This window comes from Etheostoma spectabile, chromosome 13, assembly GCF_008692095.1.
Source record: "Etheostoma spectabile isolate EspeVRDwgs_2016 chromosome 13, UIUC_Espe_1.0, whole genome shotgun sequence".
Lineage (NCBI taxonomy): Eukaryota > Metazoa > Chordata > Actinopteri > Perciformes > Percidae > Etheostoma > Etheostoma spectabile.
This window is the reverse complement of record NC_045745.1, coordinates 4,245,318-4,254,071: the sequence shown is the minus strand read 5'-3', so window position 1 is coordinate 4,254,071 and position 8,754 is coordinate 4,245,318. Positions and strand designations below refer to the sequence as shown.

Sequence of the window (8,754 nt, the reverse complement as noted above, 5' to 3'; positions counted from 1 at the left end):
CTAATAACGAATAATAAGCTTTTTCCTTTCCTGGGAAATGAGTTGGTTGAATATTACACTTACATTTAGGAACAAAAGAGGGCAGCACACAGTAATGCAGCCTCGATGTGTCCAAATAAAGCTGGTTATACTAGTCTAAATATGACTAAATGTAGCAAAGACGTGAAGGTGGACAGTATGGACATAGTAGAAATTACACAAAGGAATTAAGGGTGTTTTATGGCAAATAAGACAACAAGCTGACTTCTGCTTATTTTCTGTATTTTAAGACATTTTCAGACCTTTTAAGGACCCACAGAAAGCAAACCAGGATAGCTTTAGTCCCTTTTCATCTCACTCCAAAAAGGTCACTGGCAATGATTTATGTTCATATGAAGTCTTGAAGGGGGTTTCAAACACGTGAGCAACTATACATTGTGTGTGTGCATTCATGCAAATGTCTAGCAAGAGATTAAAGTCAGAAATTGTCTCGTGGTTTTTAGAGACATCCTCAGGCTAATAAGGCTCCGATTAGAATCACATCACTCCAGTGGCAAAGCTCTCGTTGTAGGACCATGAAACGTGAAAACTATCAAAGATACATGACTGAGAGGCCAGAATGGCGCAAAGCACACGGATACTTCTAATCTAGTGGACCGTTACACACACATCTGATTTGTACGCCTTCCTATAGGGACACACACTTGAAGTGCTTTCCTTGCTTTCCATATTTATTGCATATAGAATGCAATAAAAATGTGTGTGTGTGTGTGTGTGTATGTGTTTGGAGGACAGAGTTAGTCAACCAGCATGTCGCTCTGACATGTAGGAACTCATTATTCTCCAAGCAGCTCATACTGTTACTGAGTGTGTACCAGGTTTGGGACTCAGCTGGTTACCGAGCTGCCCATTTATTTACACACACACACGCACACGCACACACACACACACACACACACACAGTCAAGCAGAACAGAATATATCATGACCACGAGTCTAAACTTCAAAAAAAGAAGACAGCCCTGAGCCTGTACATACAGGCTGTACTCTGCCCAGACTGATCCGCAGGGACATAACAGATCAGGTAAGATAAGTCATGCTGGTAAGCTGCTCATGGTCCGTCTTTTTCACCGGCAGCAGTACAGGAGAACCGCTTCCGTGGTGGTTCAGTGGTCTTTAGAATGATTTACTGAGCGCTATGTGTTGATACAGCCTTTAGCGTCAAAATATGTTTGTCAATCGTTTGAAAGAGTTTCTGAAAATTTGAAAACTAAAGGCTTGAAGTGGAATGTAAAAAAAATGTTGTGTGATAAAAAAAAGGCTGAATGCATTGCTTATTCTAATAAAAGTGATAAACTAGTCACAGATGGCTTTTTATTTTAATTGTATTAAGCATTAAATCACTACATACAACAAAGAAGAACTTTGTTCAAACACAACCAACAGCACATCTCTTCCTTGATTTGATTTGCTAAAATAAAAAATACACCACAAGGTTTCTCTAGATCAGTAAACGCTGTTCCCGCCCAGTTTCGAACTGAGGACCTTTCGCGTGTTAGGCGAACGTGATAACCACTACACTACGGGAACTGGCTACAGCACACTCCCCCACCCCCCCCAGTCTTCAAACATTACTGCCTGTGATGTAATGTGTGAGCCACGCTCCTACAGCCTGTATCTGTATGAGACTGACAGCAACAGCAGGACACACACACACACACCACACACCCCACACACACACACACTATACATATATACAGACACAGTATCAAAACACACACCCACACACACACATATATATATACATATAACACACACACACACACACCACACACCCACACCGTACACACACACACACACACACACGGCACGCACATACCACACACACCACCACACACACACTATACATATATACAGACACAAGTATACAAACACACACACCACCATGTATACACACACACACACACACACACACACCACACACACACACAACACACACACACACACACACACACACACACACACACACACACACACACACACACACACACACACACACACACACATATATATGGTTGTGAGCACTATGTGCACTATTGATACAGATGTGATCTTTATATATTTTGATGCTTGTTTGTCCTATATGCGTATGAATATAGATTTCTTTTGAAAGCTAGTGCTGAACATGTACGCAGATCTAACACAAACTAATCTAAGTAAGCGTGTTTGGAAACAGAAAATTGTGCAAACAAGTCAGTTACTGAAATAATGTTTAAAGCCTTTAATAATAAAAAGTCTGACACACTTAATTAGTCCTTTGTGGCTGTGCTGAAGAGTTAATGCATGCATGGCGACAATATTCAAAACACAACTTGATCTTTTGATATGCTAAATTAATGAATTTCGGCCTAATTTGTCCTTTGTGTTTCATCACAGTCTTGGATTGCTGCTCTCTGGCTGATTAAATATTCATTCAGCTGCAGAGAGCTTTTTATTAGTCCTTTAATTAGAACGTAGCTCAAACTGCACGGCTCCCTGGTTGGTAGCAGGATTACAGAAGTGTTTGTGCACGGAGTTTATTTGCTTCAGAGTACAAGCGGCGTGACTATTTTCAGACAAATTAACCACATAATGTTTATATGTGCATCAGTGGTAGCGAGTCTCTTTACTGTAACAGCTGCTGATGTCACCATGGCCATGTGAGGCCTTTGACTCGGTTGCCAGGTTGCCTTCGTACCCTCATTTCCTTGTTTGAGCCAATCGGCGAGGGTTTTCAGCCGGCACAGGGCTGTGATTTGCAGAGTGTTCTCTCATCTCTGCAGGCAGTGTGTGATTCTCTGACAGGGCTTGTAAACAGCAACACACAGATGTGTACTACACTTATGTAACACAACCATGCCTGCAGTCGGCACACAGAATCATGCGTTATCCCACACGTACAAGCAGAGAAAGAGTGAAATATCCCTTTAATGCTGTGAATTTGAGTTAAACACAAGCACCTTATTCATTCAATAGTGCTTTTAGGTTTTTTCCCCCCTTTAAAAACACTATTCTCACATGATTTCCTCTTCATGTTGTTGCTATTTTGTGCGCTGTTCAGCTTCCCTGGGCTAATACTAGTTACTGTCAGCTTCCTTATCAGGCCTTCACAGTCACAGATGCAAACACTGCTCTGTTCCACTGTTGTACAATATAATATACAATACAATATAACCACTCAATTTCTGAGTTCATCTAGTGCAGCAGTGACAAAACTCACATACTGTATGCTATCAAGAGACTGGGATCTAAGTCACATTTTTGTCCTCTGATGAACCTTCTCATGTTTGTTTTAGACAGATCTACAGTGATGTTTTTCCCTCGTTGGCCTCATGAGAACATCATGTAGTTGTGAGCAAGTTCATTACCTCACTATTCAGGTTAGTTGTAATCTTTACTACGAACAGCATGTAGCATTTGTAAGCCGTTAGATCATCTCTTCAAATGTTTGCTCAGTGGAGTCGTCAACTGAGGGAGTCTTACTTCAGTTCTGATGTAATATTCAGAACCTTTTTTTCCCAAAAGGAGAGAGTTTTGTAGCACTCCCATGACCCAAAAAATGCAACTTTGTCCTGGTTTTGTTAATGTAAACTGAGATTTTTTTTTTTTTTTAACTGCTGAAAAACAAAATCTTTTGAAACAAACCAGCAAAACTGGTTATCTTCTTATTTCAGATAAATGTATTACATTTCCTGAATTCATGTGCTAAGCCCGAGTCATCCTCTTTGCTGAACTTACAACTTTTCTGTCATTACCTAAGCCCAGACCACTGATAAGACATGTTATGACCGTAACCAGAAGTCCACATCTCTTAACTCTCACCACCTAATTCGATGATTAATATCTTGTTTTCACCCTGCTGAGACTAAAACCACCCTGCATATGGCCAGAAGCGATGAGGCTGGACTTATCCATGAGGGGGTCATTGTGGGTATCAACTTTACTGACGTACCGCTCCCCTCCTGGATCTCATTAACCAATTGCAGATCCTGTGCACGGGGGATGGATTGGGGCCAATAAAGGGCTATGCCCTCCGGTGGGGACAGATGGAGATTTATGCACCCTACATAAAAGGCCATTAGGGGACTGGCTGGCATTTTAGGCCTGCAAGAGGGATGAAACCTTAATATCTCATCTGCACTAATCAACGTACTTAAATGAAAGAGCATGATTTCGTATGTGGGCTAAAATGCAGCAGGGGCAAGAGGGCGGATGATAATGGTTGGATCTGATTCCATCCCATGGCTAAGCCGGCACGACAGCTCCATTGTTCCTCCCACTAGGTTGGCTGTGTAACTCCCCCAAAAAAAGAAAACCACACCTGCACGGTAAACAGGTCATCAGCCAAAAGAACAGGATGTTAATTACACAGCCACAAACCCCGACTACAACCGAGCAACGGCGTAATCATCATTTGTTCTTTTGCTGGGACACGTATGATACATTATGTCTGCTTCTGGTTTAATTAGTGTTCCCAGCCAGCCTCCCATCTCATCACACTGTGTCTTAATTAGATGCCGCTTTAGGCTGAAGGAGTGAGGGCAATTCCCCAGTGTGCTCCTGTACCTTCTAACAGCCACATTCCTCTCAGCACACTGTAAAAAAACACCATGCATGCCACAGATGAACACAAAGAGAAAAGGCAATATGCCCTAAAGTCACTGGAAAAGACACAGGAAGTTGCTCCTCCTCATAATGGGTATGTGCATGTTTTTAGAATGTTTCATTCAATATTGCTTTGACAATTTCAAGACTAATTTGTGAAGCAGTTTTTGACCATTTAAAAAGCTAAATAAAACAATTTGTACTTGAACATAGTTCAGTAAAGATATTATTAAAAAAAATGAATAGGCATATTACAGAACAATAATAAAAAGGAAATTAAAGCTGCAAGCAGCGATGGAGGGCCCTCGCTAACCCGCGCCATTCGGGGTTACCGGCGGACGCCTCTCCTTGCGACCGCGTATTTGCGCGTCACTCGTACGCTGAAAATCGTCGCCCATGAAAAGTGAACTCCCTGCTGAGTTCGTTGATACCTCACACAAGCCTATACGTCATACAAGTCATTATCTGTGAAAAGGGGCGTGGCCGCATCATACTGGGGCGGGTCAAAAATCACTAATAAAAAAGGAAGTCTCTGCTGAGTTCATTGATACCTTACACGAGCCTATACGTCATACAACTCACTATCTGTGAAAGGGGGCGTGGCCGCATCATAGTGGGGCGTGTCAAACATCACCAATAAAAAAGGAAGTCTCTGCTGAGTTCATTGATACCTCACACAAGCCTATACGTCATACAGCTCCTTATCTTGGAAAGGGGGCGTGGCCGCATCATAAAGGGGCGGGTCAAACATCACCAATAAAAAAGGAAGTCTCTGCTGGGTTCAATGACACCTCACATAATCTACGTTAAACGGTTCAAATGTTATGAAAGGGGGCGTGGCCTGAGTGACTGGGCGTGGTCATAATATAGGGGCCGCCTCAGTATCACATGTAGACCACACGTTTTAAGTTTCATGTAAATCGGATGATGTTTGTCCTATAAGGTATATTTCTTGTTGCCAGATGGTGGCGCTATCTCCAAAACTCCATATTGGCCTGTAGGTCTCCTCAGGCCTGGACTCTTGGTGTTTGTGGGAAATTTAAAGCAGATACGACAACGTACACTGTAGTTACAGCCACTTAATTCTTCATTGCTAAACACTCAAGATGGCCGCCATGCCACGCCCACACCGTTTAACGAAAAGTTTTTCTTTTAATAACTTTTCATCTTCAACATCTTAAGATGACTCATACTGAATTTGAAGTCGATCTGATGAAATCTCTAGGAGGAGTTCGTTAAAGTATAGCACCTTGTCCTTTAGAACTACTTCCTGTTGCCACTAGGGGGCGCTATGACTTTGAGCGAATTTCGGCATGTAGATGTCGTCAGGGGCGGACTCTGATGAATCCTGAAAAGTTTCAAGGCAATTGGACAATGTACACTCAAGTTACACTCACTTCCTGTCAGACGGCATATTTCCTGTTGCCAGATGGTGGCGCTATCACCAAAAGTCCATATTGGCCTGTAGGTGTCCTCAGGCCTGGACTCTTGGTGTTTGTGGGAAATTTCAAGCAGATATGACAACGTACACTGTAGTTACAGCCAATTTCATCTTCATCGCTAAACACCCAAAATGGCCGCCATGCCACGCCCACACCGTATGACGAAAAGTTTTTCTTTTAATAACTTTTCATCGGTAACATCTTAGGATGATACATACCAAGTTTGAAGTTGATCGGATGAAATCTCTAGGAGGAGTTCGTTAAAGTATAGCACCTTGTCTTTTAGGCCTACTTCCTGTTGCCACTAGGGGGCGCTATGACTTTGAGCCAATAGCGGCATGTAGATGTCGTCAGGGGTGGACTCTGATGAATCGTGGAAAGTTTCGAGCTAATCGGACAACGTACGCTCAAGTTACACCCACTTCCTGTTTCGGTGGCGAATTGCACAAAATGGCCGACCCGCCACGGCCACGCCCTATGACGAAAAGTTTTTCTTTTAATAACTTTTCATCGTTAACATGTTAAGATGACACACACCAAGTTTGAAGCTGATCGGACGAAAGCTCTAGGAGGAGTTCGTTAAAGTACGACATGTGGAAATGGGCAAAATCGCACTAATTTCGCACATTCAAAACAAAATGGCGGACTTCCTGTTGGGTTTAGGGGGGGGCGACCATGGAGTTTTATGTCCGCCCTGCCATGCTACATATGTGTACCAAGTTTCGTGAGTCTATGATAAACATAGTGCAGGGGCTGAATTTTCGTAATATTGTAGGTGGCGCTAGCGAGCCATTTTTGTGCGCCTATTCCCGAAACCATTAAAATACGTAAATTTTCACCAGACTTGATGCGACCGCCAAATTTGGTGAGTTTTTGAATATGATAAGTCCTCCAAAAAGGCAATTCATTTGGCGGAAAAAGAATAATAATAATTCCTTCAGTTCCAATAGGGCCTTCGCCGCCTGTCGGCGCTCGGGCCCTAATAATGCCAGAATGTTTTTATAAAAGTATACGTAATGAAATACCTTATGATTAGTATTAACCCTGTCCTGTCTTTAAAAAAAACACCATGTGGAGGCAGGGAGGAATGCGGGGGAGGAATAATGAAGAAGAATGAAAATTAAAATAAATGAAGCAGTTTGGGAAACAGGGATTTCTCACAGGATGAGAGCTGGAGGACAGTATCACATGCCTCTAACTGCAAAGTTGAAAAATCTGGACAGCAATGAAATGCAGAAACGTCCTGACACGGAGACATGGGACAGAAAGGAGAAGAATGATCAATACAAGGCGTGCAGGTCGATGCAGAAATGTCTGGGCTTATATATGTAATCCTGGTTTGATCCTGCTCAGGACACCCAGTGGTCAGCCTTCCTCAGGCCTCTGTTAAATAATGGAAAGCACTGAACCAAAGGTCAAGCCAACCTCAACTTGGATTCTTTGTCCTGAATCGGTTTATCACGGACACACATTACAGCTTAAAATACTGCAGATGCACTCATGATGCAGATGAGGATGTAGATGTGTCTTGTACATACAAAAAAGCATTCTGGAGCAAACAAAAAAAAGCCCTTTGTCTGCTCCCATGCAAAAGTCACAGTCTAGAACCTGCATTTAAACTATGCCATGCCATGCCATGCCATGCCATATCAGACCCATCTTTGAGTAACAGATCCCTTAACACAAGGGTCACTCAGTACAACCTGAATGCTTTGACCAAGTGACAATTTCCCTTTCTAAATGAAGCTCAAAAATTTAAAGTTCATATATAAACATAATGAAAGGCCAATAGTTCATGAGCATCAAAACATTGCGGAGAACCCGACAATAATTGGCAACACTTAATAATTGTCAAAGTTATAAACAATAATTAAAATGATAAACTGGTGCAAATAAGATAGATGCATGTTTCTAAGGTTATTTGGGATAATATGACAGTTAATTAGTGGAATCTGGGCTTGAAATGCCAAAGGGGCATCGGATCAGCTCAGCCAGAGGGGGGACACTTCTTAAAATGAACAGCAGGGGGAGCTAAACCAATACTGAAACCTCTCATATCCAATACAATTTAGTTGGAAATATCATGAAATCATCTTAAGTAGCTTTATTTGAGGAATTAGAGGAATAACAGAGATGTTTGCATTGCAGATAAGGTGAAATACAAAATGGCAGGAAAGAGACAATAGTAAAGCATATTGTGATGTCATGTTAAACAGACGTATCCATTACTGCAGTGGTTTCTGCTATTATCAGGAAAACACTTGCTTGAAGCATACTAACCACTTCTCAAAGCAGATAAAAGGCTTAGTAACAAATACTTACAATTTGTGTTACAGTAAGTAGCATAAGATAGCTGAGCGCTATTATAGAATAACATCATTTAAGAAGGAAAAAGGCAGAAATTAGGGCATTTTTAAATAATGTGGTTTGTGTTACGGCAGGTCAGTTTAGTCACCCTTAAATTCAACACTACATCACTGCCTCTGCTGCAGTCAATAGAGCCATCAGTTAAGAACAATAGTCAACTCTTTGCTAAAGAAAGACACCCGGGGAGAGAGCGCACGCACATGGAGAGGGATATACTGAGCATAAAAGAGAGGCAGAGCAAACAGATGGAAGTGACACAGCGATAAATAGGTGAGGGCAAAGGATAAAAGAGAGGAATCACAGCTTGTGTGTGTATGTGTGT

General features: G+C 41.9%; 1 protein-coding gene and 1 non-coding gene across 2 annotated transcripts in view; both read right to left on the bottom strand.

Moving 5' to 3' along the window:
- The window catches only part of abr (ABR activator of RhoGEF and GTPase), a 143,066-nt gene that overhangs the window by 8,411 nt on the left and 125,901 nt on the right, over window positions 1-8,754 (bottom strand). The window lies entirely within an intron of this gene.
- trnav-aac (transfer RNA valine (anticodon AAC)) lies at window positions 1,497-1,569 on the bottom strand. The gene has a single exon. It is a non-coding gene; the product is annotated as a tRNA-Val (tRNA).